Raw genomic sequence first — 17,901 nt, 5'->3', positions numbered from 1 at the left:
TTCTTATAAGCTGCATATCATTGGTTAATGTTTTTATTCATTCCACCAATCTATATCTTTTAAGGGGAGGATTTAGTCTATTTATGTTCAAGATTAGTATGACATGTGAGGTTTCATTCCTGTTATAATGTTAATTGCTATCTAGTTGTTTTGTGGGTTGTTTCTATTTTATTTCTCTGTCTCCTTGTCTTTGTCATTTAGTGGAGTTCTGTCATGTTTCCATGTAATTTCTTTCTTTTTTTTCTGGGTGTAAATGTTTTATAAAACCTGTGAGTTTTATAGCTTGGTGTATTTTAATGATGGTGAGTATTAACCTTTCATTATTATGTTTAGAAATCCTTTGAGCATTCTTTGTAGGACTGGTCTAGTAGGGCCAAATTTCCTCAGTTTTCGATTCTCTGGGAAATATTTTATATCTCCTTCGTTTATCAAGCTTGTTCTAGCAGTATATAAGATTTGTGTTTAATAGTTTTTTTTTTCAAGCTCTGAAAATGGGACCTCAATCTCCTCTGGCTTATATAGTTTCTGCTAATCAGTCCACTGTTATCCGACGGGTTTTCCTTTATAGGTGATGATATGGCTAGGCTTTGTGTCCCCACTCAAATCTCATCTTGAATTGTAATCCCCAGGTGTTGAGGGAGAGACCTGGTGGGAAGCAATTGGATTGTGGGGGTTGTTTCCCCCATGCTTTTCTTGTAATAGTGACTGAGTTCTCGGAAATCTGATGGTTTTAGAAATGGTAGTTTTCCTGTGCTCTTGCCTGCTCTCTCTCATCTGCCACCATGTGAGATGTACCTGCTTTCCCTTCCGCCATGATTGTGACTTACCTGAGGCCTCCCTAGCCATGCGGAGCTGTGTGTCAATTAAACCTCTTTCCTTTATAAATTACCCAGTCTCAGGTATTTCTTTATAACAGTGTGAAGATGGACTAATACAGGTGACTAAACGCTTTTCTCTTGCTGATTTTAGAATTCTTTCCTTCATATTGACTTTAGAAAGTCTCATGACCATATGTGTTGGTAAAGTTCTTTTTGCAATGTATTTCCTAGAGTTCACAGAGCCTCTTGTATCTGGATGTCTAAGTGTTTTCAAAGACTAGGGAAGTATTCATCAAGTATTTCCTTAAATAGGTTTCTCAAACTTACTACTTTTTCTTCCACCTCAGATAACCTTAGTGCGGTGGCTTTCTTAAATTCTAGTTGTAGTAGTAATGTACCACGTGGGTGAGTGGGATCAAGGCCTCTTCAGTACCTGGGGTGGCATGAACAATGGTGGTGGCAGAGGTCATGCAAACTTGTCTCCTTCCTGAGTCCTGTGCAATTGTGTCAGCAGATGTAATGGGCTGTGCAGGTTGACCCTCCTGGCCAGTGAGTGTCCCTTGCAGGTAAGAGCCAGCTGCAGTAGTTGCACTAGTGTTTATTCATGACTTCTGTTAACCAGGAGGAATACTTGGGTGTTTCAGACAATGGGCTGGTCCATGGAACTCCCAGTTGTCCTGGTCCTGTGTTCTGCCTCTGAGGTGTATAGGTGGGGAAAAGCCAAGTGGGGCTGGGCCTGGCAAGTGCTTGAGCCCTCCAATGGCAGGCACAAGCACTGTCCCTGATATAGGCCAGAAGGCAGTCCTCGGGCCCCTTGAGCAACACTCCAAGGAAGAGCGAAGCAACTGCTACTGTGCCAAAGAGCCAGCACGGGGAAAGAGGGCAGCTCAGGCTCTGCAGTCTAGCAGGTGGTAGTGGAACGCATCTCTTCCTATGGTCTTGAACCTGTCAGGGCTTTCTCCCACTGCTGGCAGCATGCTGAAGCATTGAGTCAAGTCATAAGCAATTGGTCTTCAGGTTAAGAAATTGCCGCGGGATACAAAACTCTCTGCATGGAATAAGAACCCTTGTATCCCAGGACACACCCTTCCCAGTCTGATCCCACAAAGTTGGGCGGGGAAGGGGCAGGCACTCAATTTTTGTGCCTGTGGCTAGAGCCCATGCCACAATCACCTGTCAGTTCTGGCTATGGGGTTCCGGCTCCTCCCTTACTTGAGATTAGATCACAAATCTGTGGAGACTCTTCAAACCAGTGACTGCCTGTCATGCTGGCTGGCAAGTTCCTCAGCCGCCCAGTATGAATTAGGATCAAGAATGACCTCCTTGTATCAGCACTGGGTTATGGAAACACATACAGTGTACTTCCCACTGTTGCTCCTTCTCAGTCTCTTGACTGCTCTCCAAGTCATATCCAGCACAGGGGTCAAGGAGCTCCCCTGTGGCCTAGATTGTCTGGCTCCCCAGTGGGAATGTGTATTGTAGACATATCTCTCCCCTCTCTCATGCACTGCGGTCCCACTCATGATTTTTCAGATCAGCAATGCAGGCTACTGCCTGCTACATACTTGAAAGCATCCAAAATCTTTTTCGCTCTTATGTTGTACTCTCGTATTCCTTCTTGAATAAAAGTTCAAAGTGTGAATCTCTACATGTTATTTTGCAGTTTTCAAGTGGGTGAAGTGCGCTAACAAAGCCCCTAATCTGCCATTAGCAGCAGATGGCACTTTTCTCTGGGGAGATTTTTGGATAGAGGTTGGTGCTGGGAAGGTGTTGGGAATGCCTCTAATGCCAGGCTTGAGAGATCAGGGCAGGATGGAGAAGTGCAGGAACTCGAAAAAGTTCTCCACGTCGGGGTAAACCTGCTTCTGCACCTCCAATACACATGCAGAGCCAACCTTCCTGCACTGTTCACTCTTCCTTTATTTTTCAATAGTTTGATAATTATTTTTTCTTCAGAAGAAGCTTTGTTAAATTTTGAAGTCATCTTGAAAGTTTTACTGGAAATCAAATTGTAGATTAACATTTGGAGAATTACCAAGTATTTTATGTATAAAAATTGCTATTTAGGATCATAAATTAATCCTGAATGAAGTCTCCTTTTATGTGTCTTTCAGTATATTTTTGTAGTTTTTAAAAAATATTTACTAGACTCTATAGTTATTTTGTTTATTCCCAAGCCTTGTATAGTTATGTGCATGTGATACAGTTTTCATTATCTGTTCTAATTATTATTCACACATATGTAATTTTAATAACAGGACACCTTATGGAACTATTGATTTTATTTGTTTTTGTCTCGATCTTCTGTGTCCAGAAATAGCATAATAACATCTATAAATAATATTTTATCCTTCTGTTATATATTTTTTCATATTTTGTATTTAAATTTTTTGTTATATTGTTGTAGCCAGAAACATCATTATTTAACATAATACTAGCGTTAATGTCTGTTCTTTCTGAAGTTAATAATTTGACTAAGGATATCATTTATTTTTATCTTATCCAACTACGTGTGTATTGGTTTAGAGAGATATTTTACAATCAGAAATAAAATTGAAATATTATTAATTATACTATAAATTCAGAAAGCTGTATACTTGGAAAATGTGAGGGAATGCATAGACTAAAGAAACTATGAAACGGTGATAGTAGAGAAACTTATTTTCTGTATTGTGCAATGGCGAAAATAACAATGAGTGATAAATTTATCACTTTCTATCTAAGATTGTTTATTTATTTAACAAATATGTGCCATACAGACATATGTGTTTATTAAATAAATATTAAATACATATATATTTGTTAAATACACACATATATTAAATAAATACACATGCATGCATACACAGTTCAGGTTCTATGAAAAAGGATTATATACTATCCATCACTATTGCTTCTTAAACTCTTACCACATGCTATATGTGCTATCCTAAAGTATGTGAGATGCAAAGAAGAGACTGAATTAACTCGACCATGAAGGAACTCCTATTTATGCTGAAAATAAAGGCAAACCAATAAACAGAAAGATATAGAAAGACGGAAAATATAAGCAATTGTATAGTACAGACTATAAATGCCAACAGGTTGCAGACAGAGATAAAAATCAGCACACTGAAACATATTCAAAACATAAGATAGTTCATTTTGTAAATATATTCTTATTTTATCATGAGACTCATAATCCTCTAAAACATTTAGAATTGTGTAAGATAAGTTTTAGGGTAGCTAGACTGAGTTTAAAATTATAGATATTTATAAAGATAATTAGCCTATGTACCATGCTGACGCAGAGGGAAGTCAGAATTTTGGGTAGCTCAGTGGGCCCTCTGGGTCTTTGACTGGGTGGATGGTTTCTTTCCGCCTGATAGTATTTATTCCTTATTGTGTGCAGTAGACAAACAAAATTGACCCAGTTGTGTTTGTTTGAACCACTAGTTTAGTTAAAACACATCACCAGTCAGCAATAATCAGTGGAATTCTCTGTGGAACACTGGAATGCAGAGTGGTTGGGATGGTGGCATCTTGCCTTTTTCTTCCCCAAGTTTATCGTTTCCTAACCCAGTATACAATGAGTATCTTAGTCCACAGGTGAGTGTTAGACATTTAACCTTAGTGTGGTGGCTTTCTCAAATTCCAGTTGTGGTATTCAGAGTAATTACTCTGAAAGTAATTACAGGTGATACGTGGTGTGTGTTCATATGTTAAGAAAACTACTCTAAATTAAAAGATCCTTGATGGGAGATTTGTCTCATTCTCTTTTGCGTTCTCAGTTTCCAGGACCATGCCTGGCCCATAGTAATCCCTTAATTCATGCACTCATTAAAAAATGGAAGAATGAAGGAACAGCTTATGAAAGATGCTGCAAATTTCTCTCTTAGTATTTCTACTGTTCAAATCACATATATTTTCCCTATATTGTGTGGAATTTTATATGTTCAGAATTCAACAATATTTTTAAGCCTTTGAGAAGTATATTTGTTAATGTTTCTGAGATTCTCTTGTCTTTAATTAGTACTTATTTTCCCTAAATTTTGTGGCAAGTAATAAGCCTAATCAATTCTACTAGTATATTTTGTTGGAACTTTTATCATTAAAATGAATGAGGATATAACAATAAAATCTGCCATATTCACAGGACATTCTGAGGTTCTTTTAATATTAACCTTCCCTCAGTTTTGATAAAGACTGCTCTGTATCCTATTAGGAATCCTGCAATAATTTCTTCTCAATTATATACAATTACCTTATTTCTTAAAACACGTTTTTTCTTTCATGTATAAATGAATCGTTTAAGCAGGTAAACAAATAATCTAAAACCGGTATTAATATTCAAGGAACTTTTTCAGTCTATTTTGCTGTGCCATTCAGTTTCTTTCACAAACATCTAATTTACTTTCATTTGAATTAAGCAGGTAGCATTTTTTTTTTTTTCTTTTATTATTATTATTATTATACTTTAGGTTTTATGGTACATGTGCACAATGTGCAGGTAAGTTACATATGTATACATGTGCCATGCTGGTGCGCTGCACCCACCAACTCGTCATCTAGCATTAGGTATATCTCCCAGTGCTATCCCTCCCCCCTCCCCCCACCCCACAACAGTCCCCAGAGTGTGATGTTCCCCTTCCTGTGTCCATGTGTTCTCATTGTTTAATTCCCACCTATGAGTGAGAATATGCGGTGTTTGGTTTTTTGTTCTTGCGATAGTTTACTGAGAATGATGATTTCCAATTTCATCCATGTCCCTACAAAGGACGTGAACTCATCATTTTTTATGGCTGCATAGTATTCCATGGTGTATATGTGCCACATTTTCTTAATCCAGTCTATCATTGTTGGACATTTGGGTTGGTTCCAAGTCTTTGCTATTGTGAATAATGCGGCAATAAACATACGTGTGCATGTGTCTTTATAGCAGCATGATTTATAGTCCTTTGGGTATATACCCAGTAATGGGATGGCTGGGTCGAATGGAATTTCTAGTTCTAGATCCCTGAGGAATCGCCACACTGACTTCCACAAGGGTTGAACTAGTTTACAGTCCCACCAACAGTGTAAAAGTGTTCCTATTTCCATGGGGAAAGGATTCCCTATTTAATAAATGGTGCTGGGAAAACTGGCTAGCCATATGTAGAAAGCTGAAACTGGATCCCTTCCTTACACCTTATACAAAAATCAATTCAAGATGGATTAAAGACTTAAATGTTAGACCTAAAACCATAAAAACCCTAGAAGAAAACCTAGGCATTACCATTCAGGACATAGGCATGGGCAAGGACTTCATGTCTAAAACACCAAAAGCAATGGCAACAAAAGCCAAAATTGACAAATGGGATCTAATTAAACTAAAGAGCTTCTGCACAGCAAAAGAAACTACCATCAGAGTGAACAGGCAACCTACAAAATGGGAGAAAATTTTCGCAACCTACTCATCTGACAAAGGGCTAATATCCAGAATCTACAATGAACTCCAACAAATTTACAAGAAAAAAACAAACAACCCCATCAAAAAGTGGGCGAAGGACATGAACAGACACTTCTCAAAAGAAGACATTTATGCAGCCAAAAAACACATGAAAAAATGCTCACCATCACTGGCCATCAGAGAAATGCAAATCAAAACCACAATGAGATACCATCTCACACCAGTTAGAATGGCAATCATTAAAAAGTCAGGAAACAACAGCATTTTTTTTTTGGTACAAATTTTGGTTTGAACTTGTGGATCAATTTATTTAACTTAAATTAATTAATTATTATTTTTTTTTGAGACAGAGTCTTGTTCTGTCGCCTAGGCTGGAGTGCAGTGGTTCAGTCTTGGCTCACTGCAACCTCCACCTCCCAGGTTCAAGTGATTCACCTGCCTCAGCCTCCTGAGTAGCTATAGGCACCCACCACCATGCCTAGCTAATTTTTGTAATTTTTTTTTTAGTAGAGATGGGGTTTCACTATTTTGGCCAGGCTAGTCTCAAACTCCTGACCTCATGATCTGCCTGCCTCAGCCTCACAAAGTGCTGGGATTACAGGCGTGAACCACTGCGGCCAGCTGGATCAATTCTTTATCATTTTTCTCAGAACCCTCTGTATTGTCTACACGTAACATTGCAGGTTTCAAATGTGACACTTACCCTAGCCAGATCTTCATTTTTTGTTGCCCTGTTCTGGAATTCTATGAATGAAAAAATAGGAATTGTGCTCACCCTCTGGCTGTTGATATGGCAGGCAGGCAAAAGAGAACCCTAAACTTCACAGAATATCACTTTCAGCCCTGATATTATTAATCCTCATTATTTATCCCAGAATGTTAATTGATATGTTTACTCTAGGTGAAAACACTAATAATCCTTAGAAGTTTTTACTCCCATTTAGTTAAAATGTTAACAAGTTGATGACAGTTCAGAAATAAGTCATTACTGCCAGGAGCGAGGGAATTTTCTCAAGGAAATTTTAATAAGAAACATCTCTTACTTAAATTGATTATCATTAAGTAGGCACGACTGGAAACCTAAGCACTCCCAAGGGTTTTGCTTGTTGTTCTGTTTCTCAGAGTCACTCATAGAGTGTCCAGCACAAAGAACATACTATAATGACTCTTTCCTTGCTGAAACTCTTGCTTAATGGAAACAGTGGAGCAGGTGCACTAAGGCCAATGAGATGACAGCATACAGGGAGGAGCCCTGGGTTCTGGGGTTGTGCTGATTTCCCTGTGCAGAATTGATGCCAATTATGAGTGTTAGCTGGTTGAGTTAATAAATCCAATTGTTTTTTCTCCTTGAAAAGATTCCAAAAAATTGATGGAGGAGAATTAAGGCTTTTTGAGAGCTCTTATACTGAGTGTCTTTACATTCAAATAATGGACAAAACAACTGGAGCCATAGCAACTCTACTATTGCAAAGCCAAGCTCTGTTTTTTTTTTTTAAGTGAATACTGTATTAAAAATGTAGCTTGCTCAGGATTAAGGCCCTCCTCTTGCTCATAAACTGCTGCAGTAGCCTCTTCTGTGCTTCTACTCTCATCTCCACCCTATCCATTTCCCACATACATAGCGCCCTAATACCCTTATTATCCTTAAAAAAAAAAAATCAGATCATTGCCACTTTAAGCTCCATAGGTTTAAACCTGCTACCCTAGCCTATAAGGCCCTGAAGGGTCTGCCTCCTTCTCACTTGGCTGACTTCATCTTTACCGCTGCAAGCCTGGCTCATTATCATCTACTGATCCTGGTCTCCTATCGTTTACTCCAAGAAATTTAAGTTTGTTTCTACCTCTGACTTGCTTTTCTTTTCTTTGAAATACCTCCTCCCACCCTACTCCACTTACTCCAAAAAAAAAAAAAAAAAAAAAATCCTCTTTGCTTTGGTAGTTCTTCATAGTTCAAACCTCAGCTCAGACACCACTTTTTGAGATATACCTTCCTGACTACCTTTTTGATTAGCCTCTCCTATTCACGCTGTATCATAATATCTGGTTTTATTTCTTCCATAGCTTTTTGTTATTAATAGGAATTACATGTGAGCAGAATACATGTCTACTGCTCAGGGTAGTGTCCTAGCATTAAGAACAGTGCCTGGCACACAAACAGCACTTCGTAAGTGTTTGCCAAATGCCTGACTGATTAATAAAATTATGAGGAAATAGAGTGATATTTTATAGCCATGTTCTGTGAGCAGTGTTGAACTTTCCATGTGCCAGTCACTGACACTGGTGTGTCCCAGGTATCAGTTGTTTAAATAAGCCTGAAGTTACTTGTTGGTTTATATTAGGAAAATCTTACAGAAAACCAAAAGGAATTATCCATCTATTTATTAATTCAAAACAAATTCATGATTCAGCAGCAAAAAAATACAGAAATCCCATTCTTTGTCTCCACCCTCAGTTGTTAGTGGCTTTGAGAGATGTCTTGAATGAGAGGAGATAACCATTGCAGATCAAAGGTCAACTTAGGGAGAAGAAGTTACAGGCGTATAATGCAGCAAAAGGAGAGACAAATAATTTTTGGAAATCAGGATGAACTTTGGAGATGTCAGGAATCGGGGTGATGTATGAGAATGGTTGTAAAGTAGTGGTAAGTTTGGAAAGACGGAAAGGTAGTAGTTTAGAGAGACTATTAGAACCAGTCTCCAACCCAGCATGTATTTCAGTAACAAACATCAAGGCTTCGGAACTGTGATAGCACGAGCAAGGTCTATGCAGAGCACAGATGGAAGTGAGGATGAGAAGTGAAGAACACGGGCAGAGCTTGGTAGGACATTGGAGAGAAGTTCTCTGAACACTTGAGGAGACTGGTGCTGCACTGGGCAAAGTACAGTGTATGGGTTTAGGAGTCCCAGCTCTGTGGCTTACTGGCTGTGTGACCCTTGTCAAATTGTTGAACCTGTGCAATCCCTAGTATCCAGGACAAGGCTACCTAAGATTGGTTCCAAGTGCACCATTTGTATAGCTCATAGGAGCTGTGTTAGAGAAATGCCTAGGATATGAGTAATATGCTGCATTGGCATTTTAAATCATTCTTGAAAGCTGTGTAAAGAAAATATTGACATTACTTGCTAAAGCTGTGCTATGAATGAGCCGTGGAAAAAATTGGCTGAGGTGTTAGAGTAGGCACTGTGAAAATCTGAGATGAAGGTATAAAGGGGCTGCACAGGAAAAGACAGCTGGGGTCATCCACAGTAGCAGATAAAAATTTGTCCCTCTGTGCATCATTAATGTAATTAAAAACCTGATTCCTGCCTGACATTTCATGCATCTATTGAGACATAATGGATGTCTATGGGAAGTGGCCTTGTTTTGAAAGAGGAACAGATAGCTTGCACTGGCTACCTGACTCACAAAAAGGATTATGAAGCCCTCCAGCTGTGCCTCCTTAAGTAATGTATTGGATTAACAATTGCTATCATTAGGCACTTAGGATGTGCCAGATATTCTTCTCAGTACATACACTTTCATTTGTCCTCATAAGAACTTGTGACATAGGCATTATTAATTACCCCCATTTCTCAGGTGAGAAAACTGATTCAGAAAAGATTAATTTGCCTAAGGTTGCACATTCCACATATGCTGAAGCTGGAATTCAATTCCAGGCATTCCAGCTTGACTAGGCTGCTTGAGCATTTTTCTACATTGAGACAACCCTATTTTAGTAGATCTCAATTTTAAGAGGCTCCTGGAGATTTTACAAAACTACACATAAGCATACATGGACCTTTCTCAGAGAGCCATCTTTTTGGCTCAAGTATGTGTATGTTTTGTTGGATTCTTGGAAGGTTCTGACATGTATCCAAGTTTAAGAACCATTGTTTTTGTCTGTAGGTCAAATTACTTTGAACTGGAATATATTCTCTTCCTTAAAATAGTAATGATAATGAAGCTTAGTCAGGATGTACTGACAAATTAACGGGAGAACTTTTGTGAAAACATTTGGTAAATCACTGACTGCCAGACTGGCCAGAAACATCTTCATAGGTAATTACAATAAAATCTCTGATCCTCATCTACAACTATCTGATACATAGTATTAATTTTTTCAAAAGGTAGTATGATTCAGCAGCATGTAGTGTTTCAGCAATAATAATCTTAGTTCAAATTTTATGCATATGGCTTACACTTTGTAAGTACATTGAATATCACCTAACTTCTCTGGGTTATAATTTCCTCCTCAGAAAAGTGCAGGTGATAATTTCTTTGCAGCCCTCCATGAGGATCAAATGAAGAGGTACCTCTGAGGCTCTTGTAGATGTGCATCACTCATTAGTTGCTTTCCTTTAGAAGTGAGCAGAAATCCCACGTGCCTTTTAAAGTCCAGAGCATTTGTTTTCAATGATAAAATATGCATTAGTTTTTATTCTCCTGCTGTTATAATATTCAGTCATTATAATCTTACAAAAAGACATTTTTTTGTATAGACTTTAATGGTTATCTCTCAAACTGCCAGATGGTTCCGTCCACAACTTAAGAAATTTATGAAATTAATCCCTTCTAAACCTCACATGTAATTCTGTTTCAGTGGCTTCAAAGCACAGCTTTCATTTGAATTCTGAAAAAAATTAGAGAATGATTTTCTTCATAAACTCCAAAATGCTATTTTGCTTGCCTCTTTTGAGCAGCGTCTGATATTGCTACAAAGGGATAAACAAGTAAGTCTGGAGCACAATTTTGCATTAGGCTCTGAGAGATTTCATTTTTCTTCATCATCTTAATGGAATTAAAATATCAGAATAGAGGAGGGTTGGGTGAGAAAGGTGGAATTTTTATTTCCTTTGGGTGTTATGTTTTATTTCTTCTTTTTTTTCCTTTGTTGGATTTTTTTTTTTTTTTTTTTTTTTGGTAAGAGAGTCTTGCTCTGTCACCCAGGCTGGAGTGCAATGGCGCGATATCGGCTCACTGCAAGCTCCACCTCCCGGGTTCACGCCATTCTCCTGCCTCAGGCTCCCGAGTAGCTGGGACTGCAGGCGCCCGCCACCATGCCTGGCTAATTTTTTCGTATTTTTAGTAGAGACGGGGATTCACCATGTTAGCCAGGATGGTCTCTATCTCCCAACCTTGTGATCCACCCGCCTCGGCCTCCCAAAGTGCTGGGATTACAGGCGTGAGCCACCGTGCCCTGCCTGTACTTTTTTTTTTTTTTTTTTTTTTTAAATCAGCATTCATCAGCCAAGAACTGAAAAGCGGTTAGAAAGCTCAAAACATTTACCCAGTGCCATCGCACTATGGTTCCATTGTAAAAGTCATTTATTTCTATTTTAGTTTAAGGGTTATAGGTCTCCACCACAGTGTTCCAAGAGATATAGGGGGTTCTGAGGCCTAGATTCATGCCTTCAGCGTAGAAGGATTTTTCATCCTGAATCATTATTGATATGGTTTGGCTGTGTGTCCTCACCCGTATCTCATCTCAAATCGTAATCCCCATAAGAACTTTCAACCCCAATGTGTTGAAAGAGGGACCTCGTGGGAGGTGGGAGGTGATTGGATCATTGTGGCAATTTTCCCCATGCTGTTCTTGTGATTAGTGAGTCAGTTCTGACGAGATCTGATGGTACTTTTTTTTTTTTTTTTTGAGGTGGAATTTCGCTCTTGTTGCCCAGGCTGGAGTGCAGTGGCGTAATCTCAGCTCACTGCACCTTTGTCTACCGGTTTCAAGTGATTCTCCTGCCTCAGCCTCCTGAGTGGCTGGGATTACAGGCGCATGCCACCATGTCCAGTTACTTTTTGTATTTTTAGTAGAGATGGGGTTTTGCTATGTTAGCCAGGGTGGTCTAAAACTGCTGACCTAAGGTTATCCACCCACGTTGGCCTCCCAAAGTGTTGGGATTACAGGCATGAGCCACTGCGCCTGGCCATCTGATGATTTTTTAAGGCAGTTTTCTCTGCTCTTCCTTGCTCTCTCTTGCCTGCTGCCATGTAAGATGTGCTTCTTCTCCTTCTGCCATGATTGTAAGTTTCCTGAGTCCTCCACAGCCACGAGGAACTGTAAGTCAATTAAACATCTTTTCTCTATAAATTACCCTGTCTTGGGCAGTTCTTCATAGCAGTGTAAGAACAGACTAATACAGTTAATTGGTACCGAGGTAGTGGGTTACTGTTATAGAGATAATTGAAAATGTGAAAGCGACTTTGGAACTAGGTAACAGGCAGAGGTTGGAACAGTTTGGAGAGTTCAGAAGACAGAAAGATGTGGGAAAGTTTGGAATTTCCTAGAGACTTGTTCGATGGTTTTGACCAAAATACTGATAATGATGTGGACAATAAAGTCCAGGCTGAGGTGGTCTCAGATGGAGATGAAGAACGTCTTGCGAACTGGAACAAAGGTCACTCTTGCTATGCTTTAGCAAAGAGACTGGCAGCATTTTGCCCCTGCCCTAGAGATCTGTGGAACTTTCAACTTGAGAGGGATGATTTAGGGTATCTTTTGCAAGAAATTTTTAAGGAGCAAAACATGCAAGAGGTGACCTGGTTGATTTTGAAAGTGTTCGGTCTTAGGAGTTTACAAAGAGATGGTTTGAAATTGAACTTATGTTCAAAAGAGAAGCAGAGCGTAAAAGTATGGAAAATGTGCAGCCAAGCCATGTCGTAGAAAAGAAAAACCCATTTTCTCAGGAGGAATTCAAGCCAGCTGTGGAAATTTGCATGAGTAATGAGGAGTCGAATAGCCAAGAAGATAAGGAAAATGTCTTCAGGGCATGTCAGAGACCTTCATGGCAGCCCATCCTATCACAGGCCCTGAAGCCTAGGAGGAAAAAGTGGTTTCATGGGCCGGGCCCAGGGACCCACTGCTTCTCTGTGCAGCTTCAGGACTGGGTGCCCTGCATCCCAGATGTGGCTAAAAGGGGCCAAGGCACAGCTCAGGCTGTTGCTTCCAAGGGTGTAAGGCCCAAGCCTTGGCAGCTTCTACATGGTGTTGATCCTGTGGGTGCACAGAAGTCAAGAAGTGAGGTTTGAGAACCTCCACCTAGACATTAAAGGATGTATAAAAATGCCTGGATTTTCAGGCAGAACTCTGTGGCAGGGGTGGAGCCCTCATGGAGGAACTCTGCTAAGGCAGTGTGGAAGGGAAGTATGGGGTCAGAACTCCCACACAGAGTCCCCACTGGAGCACTGCCTAGTGGAGCTGAGAGAAGAGGGCCACTGTCTTCTAGACCCCAGAATGGTAGATCCACCAACAGCTTGCACCATGCACCCAGGCTGCAGACACTCAATGCCAGCCATAAAAGCAGCCAGGGTGAGGGGCTGTACCCTGCAAAGCACAGAGGAAGAGCTGCCCAAGGCCGTTGGAGCCTACTTCTTGCATCGGGGTGACCTGGACGGGAGACATGGATTCAAAGGGGATCATTTCGGAGTTTTAAGATTTAGTGACTGTCCTGTTAGATTTTGGACTTGCATGGGCCTGTTGCACCTTCATTTTGGTCAATTTCTCCCATTTGGAATGGGAGCATTTGTCCAATGCTTGTACCCCCGTTATATCTAGGAAGGAAGTAACTTGCTTTTGACTTTACAGACTCATAGGCAGAAGTGATTTGCCTTGTCTCAGATGAGACTTTGGATTGTGGACTTTTGAGTTAATGCTGAAATAAAAGTTAAGACTTTGAGGGACTGTTTAGAAGGCATGATTGGTTTTGAAATGTGAAAGACATATTTGGGAGAGACTGGTGGCCGAATGATATGGTTTGTCTCTGTGTCCCCGCCAATATCTCATCTCAAATTATAATTCCCATAATCCCCAAGTGTAGAGGAAGATACCTTGAGGGAGGCGATTGCATCATGGGGCGATTTCCCCCATGCTGTTCTCATGATGGTGAGTGAGTTCTCACGAGATCTGATGGTTTTATAAGGCAGTTTTCCCTGATGTCTCTCACTTGCCACCATGTAAGATGTGCTTCTTTTCCTTCCGCTGTGACTGTAAGTTTCCTAAGGCCTCCCCAGCTATGTGGAACTGTGAGTCAATTAAACTTATTTTCTTTATAAATTACTCAGTCTTGGGCACTTATTTTTAGCAGTGTGAGAATGGGCTAATACAATTATATAATTTACTAAAATAATATAGTCATCCATAATTCCCTCTTTAATATTTTAAATAAGTGGGTTTACAGTCACCATCAGTTCTTGTGCTTATTTCTGAGAAATACTATTTGTTATTCTGGACTTGGCAAATAAAGACTGAGTTTCATTCTTGGCTGTGTAATTTATTACCTATGAAGCCTTAATCAAGTCAGGGATCCTCCCTTTATTCAACTATTAAATACTGTATAATTTACAGCGTCTTCCTGACAATTAAATTTATCAAATGTAATACAAACGTAAATTGTTAACTAGATATCTAGAGTCCCAGAATCCTTACTAGAGAGTGACAAGTTACCTAAGGAATGACTTGACTTGGAGTTATGAATGAATTTTCAGTGATACATCATTTTATATTTAAACCAGATCAGTCACTGGGACTGAATAGGACATTGAGTAAATAATTATTTACTATAATGTACTGTATCATCAGTATGAGGCACAATTACAGAATCAGTACTCAGTGGACTTACCACATGTTTACACCATCTTTCCACCAGTGGCAGGCTCCACATCACACTCCCTGAAACAGATCCTCCAAACCTTCTCATATGAGCCCCATTTCCTCCTTCCTTTTTCTGAACAATCTCACCTTCTACTTTAATGAGAAGACCAGGTCATCCAAGTTGACATTCCTTAAAAGTGTTTCCTCTCCATTATACTTCGATTTCTCTATCATCTGAGGTGAGTGCTGCAACCTGTTCCTTGACCTAATCTCCTTTCAACTCTCTGGGATATTTCTGTCTTTCCTTCTTATTTTGTGCCTTTTATCTTTCCCTCTTTATTGACAGTTTCTCTTCTACTTTAAAACATACTTAGGTTTTTCTTTATTTTATAAACAAAACAAAAATTCTTCCTTTATTCCTAAACTATTTCTATTGCATCCCTTTTTTCACAAACTCCTCAACATAATAGTCTCCATGTTCTGGTCTTGCGTGTCTAGCTCCCCTTTACTGACTTGCTATGCCTGGACACTGTGGCTCCCCCACCACAGAATGTCCTCTTTCATGGATCATAGATGGCCTCTCAGACACAACTTTCTTGTTTATTTCAGTCTTCATCCTTCTCTATCTCCTGTCCCTCATCCCTCTCCATCAGCAGCTTGGGTATGTTTGAAGCTTTTTTTTTTTTTAAACCCTCCCTTCATACTTTTCATGATATTTATTTTTCTATATTTCTATAAATCATGTTACTCTTTCTTCAGTGGCTTTTTTCATCTTGTGACTTCCAAAAAGATTTTTTAAGGGAGTTTATAACCACAGAAGTTGTTGCCCGTCAAAGATTAACTGGAGCTTCTGTTTCTTGTGGTCACTCATGGGCACAGTCTGACACACAGAGGACCCACCTCAACTCATACTTCCCATATTTCTAAAGCAGGGGCAAGAGAATGTGGTTATTCACAAAATGGTGCTTAAAACTTCCACCCAGAAGAGATTCATATCACTTCTGTGCTGATTTCACTGATCAAACTAAGTTACATGGTAAAGCCCAACTTCTGAGGGACAAGGAAGTGCAATCCTATTGTATATCCTAAGAAAGGTCACTGAATATGTTCAATCAATAGCCCTAATGACTGCCACACTAATCAAGACAAATGTGCACTCTTGCTTCTGTGGATTTTTTTTTTCTTTTTTTTTTTGAGATGGAGCCTCACCCTGTCACTGAGGCTGGAGTGCAATGGTGTGATCTCGGCTCACTGCAACCTCCACTTCCCAGGTTCAAGTGATTCTCCTGCCTCAACCTCCTGAGTAGCTTGGGATTACAGGTACATGCTACCATGCCCAGCTAATTTTTTGTATCTTAATAGAGATGAGGTTTCACCATGTTGGCTGGGCTGGTCTCGAACCCCTGACCTCGTGATCCGCCCACCTCAGCCTCCCAAAGTGCTGGGATTACCGGCATGAGCCACCATGCCTGGCCACTTCTGTGGATCTTTTTTAGGCCTCTTATCTCCTGCTCATCAGCTAATTTTTTTCTTTTTCAAATATTGTCTCCATGAAGGTGACTTTGGGAGTTAGATCTGCTGTCCTGTTCTATTGAATGGTCCCTTCTCTAAATTATTACAAGTCTTCTTTAGAATTAAATTGAGAATTACACTATTCTGATAATATAGCAATTATAATTTTTGTCCTTGACTTGTGTCTACTATTATAGATTATGATCTTTGAGCAACTCTGGGCCTAGGTTATCTTTTTTTTTTTTTTTTTTTTTGAGACGGAGTTTCACTCTTGTTGCCCAGGCTGGAGTGCCATGGTGTGATCTCAGCTCACCACAACCTGTCTCCTGGGTTCAAGCGATTCTTCTGCCTCAGCCTCCCGAGCAGCTGGGATTACAGGCATGTGCCACCATACCCGGCTAATTTTATGTTTTTAGTAGAGATGGGGTTTCTCCATGTTGGTCAGGCTGGTCTCGAGCTCCCGACCTTAGGTGATCCGCCCACCTCGGCCTCCCAAAGTGCTGGGATTACAGGCGTGAGCCATTGTTCCTGGCCTAAGTTATCTTTTTATAGATAACTTGTTCTATTAAATGCTAAGTTTGCTGAAAGTCTACACTTTAAAAGGCACTTTAAGGGCTGGGCGTGGTGGCTCATGCCTGTAATCCCAGGACTTTGGGAGGCCGAGGCAGGCAAATCACTTGAGATCAGGAGTTCGAGACCAGCCTTGCCAACATGGTGAAACCCTGTCTCTACTAAAAATACAAAAATTATCTGGGTGTGGTAGTGCATGCCTGTACTCCCAGCTACGAAGGAGGCTGAGGTAGGAGAATTGCTTGGACCCGGGTGGGGTGGAGGTTGCAGTGAGCCAAGATCATGCCACTGCACTCCAGCCTGGGCGACAGACAGAGTGAGACTCCATCTCAAAAATAAAAAAAAAAAAAAGAAAAAAGCATGGCACTTTACTACATATTATATAGTAAATACTCAAAAACCTTGCTGAATTAAATTGAGTGTATTGTGAATCTGTTTTAAAAATTAAAGATATATATCCAGAGATAAAACAAAGTTTTTTAAATAAAATATTTATTTGTGTTTTATTTTCATATGCTATAATGAATTAGGGTGACCAGGAAGATGCAAGAAGAAATAAGCATACTAGGCTTAGTGAACTTTTATTTTTACCAAAGTGACCCAAAGATGTTGTGAAATATACCAGAGCTGATATGGATTGGCTGGAACTTTATTGCTTCTGCTTTAAGTCCTATCCTCCATAACTGATCTTAACACCTTCTTACTAAAATCCCTTCTTGAAGGAATGGAGAAAGCAAAAGGAAGTGAAATTCAGCATTATACTTGATTTGCTGTCCTTTTTAGCATATGTATGGATATTTTATGCGTATCTCATTCTATAATCACCTCCAACCTACTGCTTCTCTTCCTTTGGTCTCACCCCCCAGAAAAGCAGTAAGACTATATTGGATTATATACTATAAATAGTGATAATACACAGTAATAAACATATTTCAGGCTCAGTTGAAATTGACAAAAATATCAATTTATAGTAAGCTTTTATAACCACCTCAAGTTCATTG

The sequence above is a fragment of the Pongo abelii genome, chromosome 4, assembly GCF_028885655.2.
Source record: "Pongo abelii isolate AG06213 chromosome 4, NHGRI_mPonAbe1-v2.0_pri, whole genome shotgun sequence".
NCBI lineage: Eukaryota > Metazoa > Chordata > Mammalia > Primates > Hominidae > Pongo > Pongo abelii.
Note: the sequence above shows the minus strand (reverse complement) of the source record.